General features: G+C 41.9%; 1 protein-coding gene across 2 annotated transcripts in view; it reads right to left on the bottom strand.

Annotated features, from left to right (window-relative positions):
* Positions 1-15161, bottom strand: part of LOC109043352 (paired box protein Pax-1) — a 40319-nt gene extending 25158 nt beyond the window's left edge. The window contains exon 1 of one of the 2 annotated variants that reach the window (XM_019060542.2): positions 14900-15161. The gene's annotated coding sequence lies outside the window, so the exon portion shown is untranslated. Of the gene's footprint in view, positions 1-13636; positions 14280-14899 lie in introns of those variants that run through there. The other variant, XM_072299573.1, reaches the window with a different exon arrangement.
* Positions 15162-16246: the final 1085 nt, after the last annotated feature.

Below are 16246 nucleotides of genomic sequence, written 5' to 3'. Positions count from 1 at the left end.
CATCGACTTTCTATCCTCGCATATAGTGCGTGACTTTTGCCGTTTCCCCACATCGCAAGATGGGAGCTGAAATGAAGTCATTCATTCTGGAGTGTTGACGCCCGATTTTTTTTCAGTCATGTTCCCACGCAATTCGGATTTCAGCGTGTTATCAGAGGTCCCATTAGGAGTCTCCCGCCCCCATAATCGCCGAATTTTTTCCCCAAAAAGAGCACTGAAAAAAAAAAACCTGGACCGTGGAAGGAAGCCGTACTTACGGGCTATACAGACATACCGTCCGCGTTCCGGGCTCAGAGGCCGAATGTTCCGGGCCTAGCATCGAGAGCAATTAAAGCTACGGCTCCAGCACCCGTAACCTTCGGCGTCTGAGCCTGGAACGGACAATATGTCAATATAGCCCGTAACATATTTCTAGTGAGTCTATCTTTCTACGATTTTGGAATATTTAAAACACTGGGGGAAAAAAAACACATTGGATCTAGAGTCCGGACTCTTGAAAACATTGACAAGAAAAAATACTCTTGATTCAAGCAGATTTAAGCTTAAATCAAAAGGAATACGCTCAAATTAAGAGGCTTGGTTCTTGATTTGGATGACGTTACACAGAAAGGAACTAAGCCACATCAGCTGTTGCCAAATTTAACTGGGCAATTTAATTTTGTACATGAAAGCGGTTGTGTGGATTTTTGTGCGCATTTCAGTGAATTATCTAGATAGTGAGAAGCAAATTCCTCAAAATTTTCAAAGGAATCCGCACAAACGTTCTCTCGTAAAATATTAAATTGCCTACTTAAATTTGGCAATAGCTGATGTGGCTTGGTTCCTTTCTGTTAAACGCGGTCCATTTAAGCTTAAATCTGATTGAATCAAGAGTATTTTTACTTGTCGATGTTTTTAAGAGTCTGGACTCTAGATCCGATGTGTTTTTTTTTCCAGTGAACCTTGGGATTTCCCTACCCCTTAAAAAATGTTTGAGGTTATACCCCCTTTTCGGGAACCCGACATGGGTGCCAAGCCATTGGCTGAGGACCATGTGCTCCTATTTCCCTGATCGGAAACGGGAAGCTCCGGTCCCGGTCTCGGCTCAGGAGTTTATGATTATATAAAACACATGCGATTCTTTTGAGTTGAGCCGCAACCACCTAATTATAGCAGCTCCTCCTGCAGAGGGAAAGACCTGGAGAAATTGTCTCCGTTAGATAAATGTCTGTCGTCAAATTAGTCTTCCTCGAGTCCAGCGCGCCGCTGCGGAGATTTATAACGCTCCTGCACTGGAATCCCCTCAAAGAGCCGTTTTTGTGAACATTAACTTTTTAATCAAACACTTTACCCATATTCTCGCCCGTTCCAGGCGCCCTCTCTTATTCTGTTCTCTTCATTAGTGCATGCAGTGTCGCCAATACTGCCGTTCTAAGGAAAAACACCGTATGAGTCCTCAGACGTTGCCATATTTTTTGCAATAAAAAAAATTACTTCTTAATTAAACACTTTACCCATATTCTCGCCCGTTCCAGGCGCCCTCTCTTATTCTGTTCTCTTCATTAGTGCATGCAGTGTCGCCAATAATGCAGTCCCAAGGAAAAACACCGTATGAGCCTTCAGACGTTGCCATATTTCGTGCAATAAAAAAACGAATTTAGTGGGAAAATTTTGCATTGTTTTCTTCAAATTTTTTTCGCAATTTTGTCTAAAATATCTGAAAATGTCGGAGAAATACATGAATTACGTCTCTCAAGAAACATGTTCTAGTTGGGGAAACTTGGCAACTCGTGGATATTCGCTGGGCGTTTTTCCTTAACTCGTCAGAATAATTGTATTAATAACATTACTGTTGACCCACTATCTCTTTACTATAGCGTATATCGACGGTGAAACTACCAAACCACGTATCTCGTTTGCGGTGTTTAAAAATCTACGCTTACATTTTATTTTTTTGAAGTAGACCAAATCAATACCATTCCTTGAAATTTTCACGGAATTTTCTCAGCACAAAGAGGAAAAATCACAGAAATTTTCAAGACTGAATGTTAAGTAGTTTTTCATTTAAAAAATAAAGTATGACAGGAAGTCTGCGACGTCGCAAACCGAGATACGTGGTTTGGTAGTTTCACCGTCGATATAGCGTATGACACGTCCCGACTTCGTGGTATACTCTGACGCGTTAAGGCAGCACATACTGTATTGGCCTTCAGACGGAGGAGGGGGGATGGGGGAGGGGGAGTTCCAGACCTCCTCCCCGGAAATGGAGAATAATAGGCGTGTAAGATACCGGGGGTAATGTATCAAATCCGCACCTCTGAAAAAAACATGATTTTAAAAAGTTAAGAGTCATGTCTCGCCTTTCATTGAAAATTGTACATGGATTTTAATTGCTCATTGATTTTAATAGATATTGTTGGTTGAGTAGGTAATCTTACTTCAATTTCAGTTTGAGAGGCAGGGGTTCTGTAGGGTCCACGTGGGCTGTACTCCAATGCCATTACACAGTGAACTATCGTTTTTACCTCTGTATGTAGAGTTTTATGGCGAATCTAAGCGCATTCCGAGAGGGAATTTCTATCCTTAATTTGAAATTAAAATCCTAACTAATTTAACATTTAGATTTGGACCGCGTTCGGCATAAAGGAACCAAGCTACATCAGTTATTGCCAAATTTAACGGAGCAACTTAATTTTTTACAAGAGAACACTGGGAAAAAAAACACATTGGATCTAGAGTCTAGACTCTTAAAAACATGGACAAGATAAAATACTCTTGATTCAATCGGATTTTTGCTTACATCAAGAACCAAGCTTCTTAATTTGAGCGGATTTCCTTTTGATTTAAGCAAAAATCTGATTGAATCAAGAGTATTTTTTCTTGTCAATGTTTTCAAGAATCTGGACTCTAGATCCAATGTGTTTTTTTTTTCCAGTGAACGTTTGTGCGGATTTTTTGATAATTTCAAGGAATTTAATTCGTACTTAGCAGAAAATTCACTGAAATTTGCACAAAAATCCGCACAACCGTTGCCATGTAAAAAATTAAATTCGGCAATAGCTGATGTGGCTTGGCTCCTTTCATGCTTAACGCGGTCCATTGAAATTAAACCTCCGAAACCTCCAAAGCCCACACTGAAAAAAAATTATCGGCGTTTTTACCTACGTCCGTTGGTACCTTTACCATCTCATTTTTTTACCAATTATTGGTAATTTTAACAAGACAGACTGGTAAGCTTATACCTAAAAACCGGTATTTTTACTGCTTTTTTCAGGTAAGAATACCACTTTTATTGGTAACCAATTTCCGGTAACTTTGCCATTTTATCTCGGTAATTCTACCACAGTCGATAAAAAATATTGGCGTTTTTACCAAGATCCAGTAAAATTACCAATGCCATAAATGGTAATTTTACCAAAAAAACTGGGATCAAATTGAACCCTGATTTCTTGGTAATTTTACCCTTTTCTTAGTAAATACACCGAGACTTTTTTTCAGTGCAATCGTGGATTTAATTGAAAGATAAAATTCGCAAGTTGACAGCGTCGGAACTCGCCACTGTTTTAATAAGCACTCCTCCTAGTTCTAACTAATTTGCTCTCTGATTAGAGCTCGGGCTTCTTGCAGCCTCTCACTCGCCGCTTATCGTCTCATAAATCTCCCGCGAGGAAATTTCAGCCCGGAGGGTGTAACTCGGAACGGCGGTAAATTGGCGCCCGAGCTGCGAAAATTAAATTTTTGCCGTCGCTAAACAGGATATACTCCCCTCATTTTCTTCTTTTCGCCAAACGCGTCGTCAAACGGATTTTTCCAGCGCAACTTGAAGTACTTTGTCACTTCGGAATTCCTAATGGAAGGTAGAGGTTTGGTTTTGGCTTGTATATACGCAGCTACACGCTGTACAGAACAAGCGGCATGGTGTAACGTTAATTAACAGCATTTGTTTGTTGTTAGGACGATAAATAAATAACGATATATGGATATATAAGGACTTTTCTGTAACAATGGCGGATGTGAAAAATTACCTTTTCGAAACACATTCAAAAAACTGTTTTGGCATCGAGAAAATTTTGAGAAAATACTTGAGATGTGATCTTCGAGATCTGTGCTTTACGCCAGAGCCAAACATATTAAATTTTTGTGTGAACAAAACAGTTTTTTAAGCGTGTTTCTAAAAGGTAATTTTTCGCATCCGCCATCGTTACATATAAAGCCAGTTCAGGAAATGTCTTCTGATGTGAAAATTTTCAAAATGTTGCGTACCACAGTTCGCGTCAATTTAATTGGATACATACATTGAAAAATGGCAATACCAAAGTACGGAACGTTGTTGGAAGAAAAAGGGAGCGCCAGACAGTGGATCGAGTCAATGCGAGAGGTCGGACAAAATTTGGAAACTTTAAACGCTTATAACTCCGTTAATACAAAACTCTGAGGTTCTAAAAGTAGTTCCATTGGTTTCCTCGTGGGATTTTCTCTAAGAGCCATGCACCCCTTTTTAAAATGTGACGAGATGAACATCAAAATTTGCAGTATCAGTCGAAAATTTCATGTCCGATTTCTTCAATTGACTCGATCCACTGTGCGCCGCTAAAAGTTCAGGGATAGTCTTTCCCTTTTCTTTCTTCCTAAGTATAGTTTTTAGGGGCGGTCTAATTTTAACTTTTTCAGGGAATATATCTATAGACTCTGCTGAGAGAAGGCTTGAGGTCTTTCCTGCTAAAGGTGAAAGGCTTAAAAAATCCTGAAAGGCTTTGCAAGATTTTTTTAAAAAGTACCAAAAGGGAGGTCTCTAATTTTGCCTAAAGAAGACCTTACATGCAAAGAGCTGGAGGAAGTCATCGCCCCATTTAGCCCCCGCATATGAAGATGGCATTGAATGGAGATCAAAATTTAGAACGGATTGTTGAATGACGACAAACATGTTGTTTATGATGTAGAGAGGAGAGACCAATGATGTGGAGAAGAACTTATATATACGATATTACGATATTCGGGAAATATCGGAATTTAGAGAAGATTCAATTCTCCGTCAATCCATGGTTTCCTGCGTATTTTGGCTGCTGGATCCCGAGCTGACCTTAGTTTTTCTCTATAATGCATATACATTTTACAGATAGTTGAATTTTTTCTAGTGAAGCTCGATTTTAAGGGAAAATTCCGATTTTTCCGAGAGAAACCAAACTGATCTAGAATAACGGAGCACATTTTCGGAATTAGCGCTTAAAAATCTATCCAGAATCAGTTATCAAATTTTGGGCAGACCCCAAAATGACTTTAATTTTCCTCCGTAATGCACAACTTTTACAGAAAATTGAATTATCTCTGGAAGAACTCGATTAGAAGGGAAAAGTCCGATTTTTCCGGGAGAAACCGAACTGATTTAGTGTAACCGAGAGCATTTTCCGAAATAGCGCTAAAAAATTTACCCAGAATTAGTTACCAAATTTTAGGCAGATCTAACAAAACAAAAACAAAAATTGTTTGACCAGCGTCATATTCTCTTGGTTTATCCATAAACTTAAGCCATTGAAACACGATTCTATGACTCTACGAGTAGTACAACTGGACTATATTTTTCAATTTGGAACTATAAATTCTAGCCTGGTTCAAAAACAACGTATAAGCCATAAGTTTCCCCATGCATATAAGTGCTCTTCCAGAAGAGCCGGAATTTATAGTTCCAAATTGCAAAATGCAGTTCAACAACTGACCCATCTTATTTTTTGAGCGGGCGGCAACACGGAGAAGTAATCGGATTCCAGATGAAACAAAGGACGGCTGCTACCGGTTGGTGCGGGGCCGGGGTTGGGAGCGGCACCGATTGTTTGCCAGTCGCAGCCGCGACGTAATGCAGGTCACAGACCACTCGAAGCGAAGGGGCAGCGCAGCGCCGCCGTCCCAGCCCTCGCTGCGCTGGCTGGCGCATCCAGCTAAACGCGCTAAGTAGCTGCGTCTGCGTTTCCTAGCGAACACTCTTCAAAGAGAAAACAAAGGGGACAAGCAAACGGAGGCTACTGGAGCGCAGTGCACAGGTAAAGCCTCGTTTACCGCCGCGCTAAGGAAGAACGCCGGATGGACATCCTCATGTTGCCAAAATTCCACCGATGAGACATTGATTTTTTAGTCAATTTATGAATATTTTTCCTTGAGATTTTTGGGGTGTGTAGATGAAATTGCAAATTAAATTCTCTGAAAAATTGAGAGCAAAATCTTCTTAAGTTTCCTTGAAAATTCGTGTTTTATCAGACGAAATTTGGCAATGACTGAGGTCTCATACGGCGTTTTTCCTCAGCAGGGCAGTTTAAATACTAACGCGCCCCGCCGCAGCGAGAACGTGCCATTGGACGTGCAAAGATTACAGAGCGGCATTGCTCTGGCTACCCGATTCGGGGTGTCCGGTTACGCCTGGTTAATCTTGATGTTTTAAAATTGGGCTCATTCATGCCAAAAGGACCTATAGGAGCGTTCATTAACGAGACGTAACGCATTTTGCGGCATTTTTGACCCCCCTCCTATCACCTTTATAACGCATCAACCATCACCGGACCCCCTAAATGATTACGTAACGCTTAATGGACTCCAATATCCCCCAAGGCCCAAAAACTTGTGGGAACCTGTTGAATATATAACTCGTATATTAGCAACTTGCTATGCAAAGAAAGTTGCAACTTATTTCAATTTTATTGCAATAAATTCTAGTGTCAGGTGTTCCTTCAATCAATAGATATGCAAAATACACAACACCCTGATGCAATAGCAATAATTTTAGCATGCAATTGCAATTTATTGCAAGGGAACTGAGTGCGAGTTGGTTTATAGTTCAACCAATTATTGGAGGGTTCATGACAAAATGACCTAATCTACTAAAATTTGGTTATTTAAATGGGAAATGCCGCCCGATTACTTTACATATGGATACATTTTCTTACTTTTAAACCTACTTTTCTACAATTCCCTCTTTTTTTGAAAAAATTAAAAAAAAAAATGCGGACTTAGCTCATTGAGCACTCTATGGATGGCACAATAACATATTTTAATGAAAATTATCCATTTGATGTAACGAAGAATTCTACACGATCCACGACCAGAGGGCTGATTATTGAAATTAATAGACAAATCGACAGACGAATAGTCAGGCAAATGGAAAATGGAAATGGATCTCGTTGATGGAAGTGGTTGAAATGGATTTAGAAGGTAAGTAATGGACTGACTAACGGCAATTCACGATTCATAGCACTTCCTGACGCTCTACGACTCCTGATCGCCATTTCCCCTTTTCGAACCACAACCTTTTGGGAATTGAGCACATTGAAGTTTCTGCTTCGATCTCATCCCTCCACACAATAATAATTGAGCGCCCTTTGTGCCGTCTCCAGGGGGAACCCAATCCAGAATCTTCTTGCTTTGTCGCCTTTCGCTATATTATGTCTATCAATTCAAAAACCAGCCCGGTGAATAAGTTGTAACCTCAGCTGATGACGAGTGTCGGTCGCCGGTAATGTAATCTTTGGAGCGGTTTCGGGAGAGCAAACAGGAGGCTAATGTGAAGTCGAGGGCCCGGGCGACGGAGACAAGCGTTCGACAAACAGAAGACCGGAGGCGCTCTCCAGTCATCGCTCCATTTGTAGTCCTTTAAATGACAAACATACCCCACAGAGTCGGACTGGCGTAAAAAAAGTTAGGCAGCTACTAGGATTTTGGGCCCCTGACGTAAAAACTGGGCCCCTATGGGGGGTTTGGGGGTCGCCCCCTAGGAATGGAGGAGGGTCCGGGGGTCCTCCCCCGGAAAATTTTGAAAATTTAACCCCTGAAAATAGAAGTTTTAGGCTCTTTTCGCATTGAAATTTGATAAATAGCGCCTCCGAAAATGTCACCTATTTTTTAGATATTTTTGAAAATTCGGCGATTTCTCTTGTTGATAAAGAAGCACATAACCTCCTCAAACTTTACGCAGGGGCCTCTGCTGGTATCTTTTCAGAGGCCCCGCCCCTGAAGTTCCCTTCTCCCGGCTGCAGGGCCAGTAGGGGCGCCTCAAAAAAGAAGTCATCTTAAAGTGGGTAACCTTCAAAGACCGGAAAAAAGATCTTTCGAGACCCGGAAGGGCCCCTGAAAGTGAAACTCTTTTTTTCGAGCCCAGGGTCAGGGGCCCCTGCTGACATCTTTTCAAGGGCCCCAGAAGTGACCTTCTTCGGACTATAGGGGTCTCAGAGAAAGAGTCATGCTGTTTAAAGTAAAAAACCCTTAGAGGCCGGGAAAATATAGCTTCGAGGGCCGCTCCAGGGCCCTTGAAGCTCATATTTTTCGATCGCTGAGGGGCCCTTTCAGGGGCCCCTGAGGTTACCTTTTTCCGGTCGTAGGGGCCTCAGAGAAGGTTTTATGAGTTAAACCCTCAATGACTGGAAAAAACGAGGTTTTTCAAGGATTTATTTCATTTATTGAAGAATAAATTCAAGGATTTTTCACTTTTTCATGGATTCATTTCATTTATTGAAGAATAAATTCAGGAATTGTCGGCTCAGGGGCCCCTTCGGGGCCCCTGAGCCAACAATTCTTAGGCAGCGATAGCTGCCTAGCTGCCTTAGCCAGTCCGGCCCTGATACCCCACCCCCTCCCGACCCTTAGTCTCGTCCGACGCAAACATACAAATGATCGTCAACCTATATGCTCCTATGCACCGATGCCTTTGCTCAAAACACACCTTCGTATGTCACCGTTGCAGCGCGACGCGATGTTTCAGAATTTCCTCTCGACTACGACTGACTTGAAAAACGACAAGACGCCACGGGTCGTGCCATCAGCAGGGTGAATATTGAAATTGATAGACAAAGCTATAGACAAAGAGGAGGTTGGGCGATTCTATGGGTGGGAGCGGGTCGTTGCAATGGACAAAGGAGGCAAATATAACGGAAACCCACGGGAGACTCTAAAGTTAGTCCATTGTTTTCCCCCTGAGCAGAGCCGGATCTGAAGGCAAGTGCATGAAGTACACTTGCACTGGGCGGGAAGTTATGTTATTTTTATTTATTTTTTTATAATTTATTAGAATTAAGAGTATGATGTCTTCGCCGAGAAGACGACAACGTGATTCCAATTTGTCTGTCTTAAAGTATAACCTATTAAATTATTCGGTTTGGGGGGAGGGAGGCGCAAAAAAATTTCTACACTTGGCACGAAAAGACCTAAATCCGGCTCTGCCTTTGAGTCCAAAAACCACCCGTTTCGATTCATAGGATCGATGTATACTCCCTGTGTCTTCATTGTCTTTCACTTTGTCTACCAATTTCAATGATCAGCCGGCCGGGCCTGATTTAAGAGGGCCCAACGGGCTGTGGCCTATGGTATCAAATTATGGATACACAACGGCAGATTTCAAAAGCCCCCCCCCCCCCCCCCAGCAGTCTTCAATCTAGTCCCTCGCAGGCCCGCCACAAGGGGGGGGGGGATACTGGGTCCTTGGTACCGGGGCCCGGGCCCTGGAGGGGCCCGTGACGCATGGTGACAAACCACTACGAATTCATGTGTAACCCTTGTCTCGTAGGGAAAAGTGAAAAAATTACCCTAAAAATTCCGCAAAAGGTGAATAAAGTTTCAAAAACACGCTAGGGCACTATAACATTTTTCTTACTTTTTTAGAGATTTTCAAGATTTTGAGCATATGTAGAATGATATTTTTAGTAACTATGTTTCATTTTCTTCCGTTGTCGGATGCTAAGAGGCTCCTTTCTGGGCATCCTCGACTTCAATGGCTTAACTCCCTTGCCATAGACGTACGAAAGGGGAGTCCAGGGGGGCCCGGCTCCCCATAGAATTGAAAATTATCATCTGCCCCCTCAAAAAAAAATTTATAGATGTTTTGAATGCAACAATTCGAAAGTTTTTGGTGCTGAAAGTAAACAAAACGGCGTAATTATTCTGCAGAAATTGATGGAAAATCTCCATCATAAGAGCTTCATAATGCGTCCAAATAGATTAAAATTTCAAAAATTTTCCGGGGGAGGCCCCCCGGACCCCCCTCCCCCCTGTGCTAGGGGCCCGGGCCAGAAAATTGGTACCAGGGCCCGAGATGGGATGTGGCGGGCCTGGATCGGTATCTCGAGGTGACAAAACAGCTGATCATCGTCATCGGTCAGCACATTGAAAAAATTAAGGTGCATTTTACCATACTTTGACACAGTGATACGAACACGAGTATGATAATAAACAACAAACTCAATGGTCGCATCTATCATGTCATGGTAAGTTTCATGAGAGTGTTGATGAATACCACCATAATTCCGGTTATTTTCACTAACTAGTATCACTGTGTAAAAAATCAAGTAGCCTTATAGTTATAGTATGTGTTACCATAAACACTGGAAAAAAAACACATTGGATCTAGAGGCCAGACTCTTGAAAACATTGACAAGAAAAAGGACTCTTGATTCAATCAGATTTTTTCTTAAATCAAAAGGAAATCCGCTCAAATTAAGAGGCTTGGTTCTTGATTTAAGCTTAAATCTGATTGAATCAAGAGTATTTTTTCTTGCCGATGTTTTTAAGAGTCTGGACTCTAGATCCAATGTGTTTTTTTTCCAGTGTACTTTTTTCAGTGCGAGAGAATTTCGTTCTTTTTTGAAAAGAGTGCAGTGCTGGAGGGAAAGTGAGCGCGACTCGCGGAAAATTTACTTTCGACGAGGCGCAGAATGCCCCGATAAAAATGTTATAACTTTATAAGCGAGTTAATGGTAGTACGATCGTAAGTTCACCACCTCAGTTCCTCGTCCATGGGTATCACCTAGCGAGCATTGCTCTATGCCTCCTCACAATGAGGCCATAAAACTGACGCCTCCGAGAGGTATTTGTGGCAATTCGTCGCCCGGCTGACAAAAGGGCGTAACTGCACACTGAGATGAGCCCGGAAAAGCATTGAATTGTATGGACGACTGGGTCCATTGCAGGGTGTAGATACGCCTTTATGTCGGGAGGGCGACGAATTATTGCACACCAGAATAATCAAATCCCCTTCCGCGTGCACCAATCTTTTTACACCGACATGATAAGGGGCTTTCATGAGTCTGAGCGGAGAAATTGAATCACTAGCCGCGGATACAGCAAATTGGCAACATTGTCTCTCCATTTAAGCCTATGGAAATGTATCGATTCTTGGAGGGGCCAGGTGCTCCGACAATCGATTAATTAGCATAGGTTTAAATGGAGGAAATCCGCAGTTGCCAAATTGCTAGATCCGCCTGACTGTCCGGTCGTTCTCGCAGCCGTTCGCCGTCACCGCTCCACGCACGATCCTGTTTTATGCCCTATGCTCTGCTGTCGTATCAAGAGGAAACTTGGTATGAACTTCAAATGTTGCAAACAATTTTACAATAAAAGATTTATTTTCGACGAAAGTTATGCATATCATACCTCGACACTTTAAGATACGATACTCCGGATTAAATTGCTGATAAAATTCTTGCAATATTGTAAAGAAAAATATTCAAAAGTTTCCTAAAAAAAATACGTTTCTTATTAGATGAGATTTGGCAACGTCCAAAGGTTTATAAGGCGTTTTTCCTTAGCACAGCAGTCTGCCTCCAAGTTCATAGTGCTCTTGCAGGTGGTTTTTACAACCGATATAGTTGAATGACACGGGCAATGTTGTGACGCGTTTCCTATTCCTGTACCGATTTAAACTTTCAGCTGTTTGAAACTATGTGGTCACTAAAAATATGATAAATATTTGGGTTTCAGGTATTTGAGATTTATGAAAAGGTTCAACCAAATGCAATGTGAATACCCGGGCCCCTGTGGCGGTCTTTCAGCTGGAAAAATAGGAGTCCAATGGGTCTCCGAAAATGTCCAAAATTGAAGGTACCAGAGATGCAATTTTGAGCTTACTCAATGTAAATTTCAAGGGCCTATCGAACATGACTAAAGAGAATTAATAAGAGAGGAAATGGGCTAATGGGTCCTTGTGACTACGAGAACGAGAGAGCCCCCAAATTTGAATCAAACGCAAAAAGTGTGCTCCGCTCCGAGACGGATTAAGAAATATTTCCGGTGCCTCAAAAATTTTAGAGCCAGTTCGACCATGGCCACTGTGAGCATAAAAGTATTCAGTGTCCATAAAGTTGGATCAAATCCACGCTAACCTTTTCAAAAGCCATTTTTGCTATTTACTCTACTTTTTTTGAAGTAGGTAAGTAGATAGATACTTCAAAATATGACATATATAAAATCGCAAATGTATGATTGCTCAAACTTGTTGTCTACTTTTCAAAACTTTGACAAAAGTGACATTATCATGAATCAGCATCATATCAGGCAAGATTTGTGCACTTTGAAAAATCAAAATTTATGAAAAAACCCGCAAAATATCCCAGCGGGCGGCAAAATTGTAAGCGCCAGCGGGAAGCTATTTTTTAATTATATTTATTATTTTAGATCAATGAAAATAAATATCGACTGAGTTGCCGTAAAACTGAAGTTGAAGACTTTCTACTATACTTTTCACCAGAACTGAATATTTTAAATGATCAAAGTTTCGGATTTGGTATACAAATATATGTTTTTGAATGCAACGAATCAACCATGAATTCACAGCTCCGAGTCACATACCTACGTTATGTTATTTGTGATTGATGAAATTCAAAGGAAATTCACAGGTCATAATTTTTGTAATAGTTTATCATGCAAGAATGGCAGGCAGCTCCATGCACAGGACGTTTAATAATTCATCCGAGAGGTGAAACAAATCAAAATAGAAATTAAATAGGACGTTAAAAAAAGTTTAAAAAAATTCCGAACAGGTAGAGTAATTAGTCCGATCTTACTGTGGCATCAGTTGATAATTTTGCGAGGAAAAATGTTAAAACTGAAATTCAAAGTTGAAAGTATGCTTACAAAAATAAAAATTTTTTGAGAAATGTGTCCATTTTTCTTTCTTTTTTATATATGTCATGACACTCTTAATTATACTCAAAGCTTTGATTTAGAATTAATTTTAATTAAATGAATAAAAATTCCACAAAAACATACCGCACAAAGAAGCAATTAAGTAATAAGTAATCATAAATTAACTGAAGTTGCACGCACAGCATGTTCGTATACACCACACATCACTGACATTGCATTATTTGCATCGCTGCATTATTTTGTCGTTACATGTCAAACTATTGCACTTTGATTATGATGCCTCAAACTCTCCTCTCGGGTTTCAAGTTTACGGAACTAGCAAAGTCTACGGTTCACAATTCAAGGTGGAAAAGAATATCATGACTTCTAGAAAAGAAAGAAACGAAATCCAGGAAAACCATGAAGAGCAAATCTAATTTTTAGTAATTTTGTGAATCGTTGAAAGGAAGCACTGGGTAAATTCCTGGAACACATATATTGGGATTCGCGGGTTAGGGATCGCACTCAACATCAAAGAGACCTAAATTTTTTCGGGTAGGTACTAAGACGTTACGTACCTAGAAATTATTAGATCGTGAATAAGTGAAAAATTTTAAAAAAAGAAGAAGAAAAAAGAGATAATAGTCGTTGAACCGACACCTCGGACTAAAATGTGCGCACGTGCTGTTTTGGGCTCATTGAAATTGATATGCAAGTAGGTATCGCACATGTTTTAAGCATTCAATTAAATATGAATGGAGAGACTTGAGTAAATGTTACGTACTTAGATACATTTTCAGTGGATGCACGATAAAAGTTTTGATCATTTAAACCACGAAAAACTGCGAGTGCGCGTGAAAAACGATTGCCACTGTTCTCAGGAACCCTCTTCTTTTCCTAATCCGCCCCATACTGTTCAGATTTGTTCCGCCGCGCCGCCTTAATGCGGAAACGTCTCATGACAACTGACAACATCTATTCGTCACGATGGATTCAAGAGTATGTCGTTTCCTGAGCGGCCAAGGACCTTTATCAAAATATTGCAACTGACGAACAGAGAGATATTTCACCAAAGGGATAAAAGGGAAAATATAAAATATAATAAAAAGACATTTTTTATCATTAAATCACGGAAAAAGATTTTCGCGAAAAACAATGATAGCACTGTACTCGCGAATCCTTTTTTCTCCTGATCGGCCTCATTTGGTTTCAATGTTGAATTTGTTCCGCACCCCTTCGAAGCGGAAAATGTCACATTGTCACATGCATGCATGACAGCATCCAGTCACAATAGGTTTGAAAGTATGTCGTTTCCTGAGCACTCAAATACTTATTTCAAAATGGTGCGACTGACGAACGGAGAGGTAAGATATCACTTTTACGCCAAGAAGGGCAAAGAAAAAATTTAATAAGAAGAAGGTTTTGATCATTTAATCACGGAAAACTGCGAGTTGGTATATGTATGCGTGAAAAAACGATGGTATCACTTTACTCACGAACCCTTTTTTCTCCTATAATCCGCCCAATTTTGCTCAATTTAAATAATGTTTCGCACCCCTCCATGCGAAAAGTGTCACCATGACAGCAACCAATGACCATTGGTTCAAAAGCATGTCGTTTCTTGAGCACTCAATGCCTAGGTCATCAAAATGATGCGACCGACGAACAGAGGGGTAAGATGTCACTTCGACGCAAAAATGAAAGAGAAAACAGATCGGGAGGACACCCCCCAAGAAGGAGGAAACGGTACAAGACGTGCATGCGGAGGAGATAACACAAACATCGACCACCAACTAATGGGTTTAATTGGGTGGAAAGCATTGAAAGTCTGGGCGGTGTCTGGGTCGAAAGCTCGTTTGAACTTGATTTGGCAAAGTTGTACAAGCCTCAAAAGGCGCTGCGAGCTCGAGCTGACACTGGTCGCGCGCTGCAAACGAGGCGTCAGCTCCGTCGCCCGAGCGTGTAACCGGCGGCGCGGCGTGTAATTCGCTAATTGATCGAATCGGGAGCGGAAGAAGGGATTAAGCAATTAAAATGATCGACTTACGAACGGCAGGAGCAACGAGGCTCGTCCAAGAGAGCGGGAGAGAGAGAGAGAGAAAATCCGAATAATCGGCCGATCACTGGGCGGGAGAGAGAGGGGAGATCACTACTGAGGACGCGAGCGGCGGCGCTTGGCCGGAACCGTATGATGCGAGGCGAAGCGGGAAGGAATGCCGCTCGGACCGGCAAATACCGTGCGGGAATAATTCGGGGCCCTTGTCAACGGCTCCCGGTGACGGCTTCACGGTTGGCGCTTCGCGTTGGCAGCGAGTGGAACTAACCGGGGTCGGCGGGACCGGGCCCGGGGTCGAGCCAACCGCGCGGGAGGCTCCGCCTCCCGCGGCTCCAACATGGCGCGCGCCGACCAATCCCGGGCCGCGCCCGCCGTCGCCCCGCCTTCCGCGCTGCCGGTGCCGACCGCGGGTCCGAGACCGGGCCTCCTCCATCGCTGATTTGACATCGGCTACGGTGTCGTATCCTTTGGTGGCAGGTGGCAGGAGATAGGGAGGGCATGGGTGAATTTTCCGGATTCCCGATACGTAATTACGTAACGCACAGGACTGAATTAGCGACCCCTAGCTGACACCCCTGCTCACCTGATTTTTTATGTTTTTGTTTTTGTTTTTTTAAAATAAAAAATCACATGCTGTAGAGGTCCTATACTGCTGTGCTAAGGAAGAACGCCGTATGAACATTCGAGAGTTGTCAAATTTCCTTCGATAAAACATGTATTTTTGACGAAATTTATGCACATTTTTCTCAGATATTTTAGAGTAAATTGCGTACAAAATTGTCTGGAAATGTTGGAAAAAAATATTCAAAATTTTCTCAGTAAATTCGGTTTTTTTCGAATAAAACTAGGCAACGTCTGAAGGCTCATGTGGCGTTCTTCCTTAGCACGGCAGTACAGGAGTCTAAAAAACAGATTTAGGGAGGCCCTTATATTTTAGGACTTGGAGCCCCTCATAATCAGCACCGCGGACCCCTGAGCGCTAATCCAGCCCTGAACGCGGAACCGTTCACAGAATACGTGACGCTGAATTTTGGATATTTTGACCCTCTCCTCATATAGTTTGTTACGCTTTTTTGACGTAGAACTCTATCCTTCGATGCGTGTAAAAAAAAAATGTCGTCGCCGCTAAAAACGATACCCCTGCTGATCCGCCTATGCAACTGGCAGCGCCCGTAAGAGTCGGTAGGATGCGGAAAAAGTATCGAAACCATTTTAAAGGGGGAAAGCGAAATATGATTTGAAATTTGAAGCGTCTTCACGAATAACTTGTTATTTTTTATACACCGCATGAAAGTAGGAGTTTCGAGAAAGAAGAAAAAGGAAAGCTGGCGTCGGCAA

The sequence above is a fragment of the Bemisia tabaci genome, chromosome 4 (genome assembly GCF_918797505.1).
Source record: "Bemisia tabaci chromosome 4, PGI_BMITA_v3".
Classification (NCBI taxonomy): domain Eukaryota; kingdom Metazoa; phylum Arthropoda; class Insecta; order Hemiptera; family Aleyrodidae; genus Bemisia; species Bemisia tabaci.
This window is presented reverse-complemented; position numbering and strand designations above follow the sequence as displayed.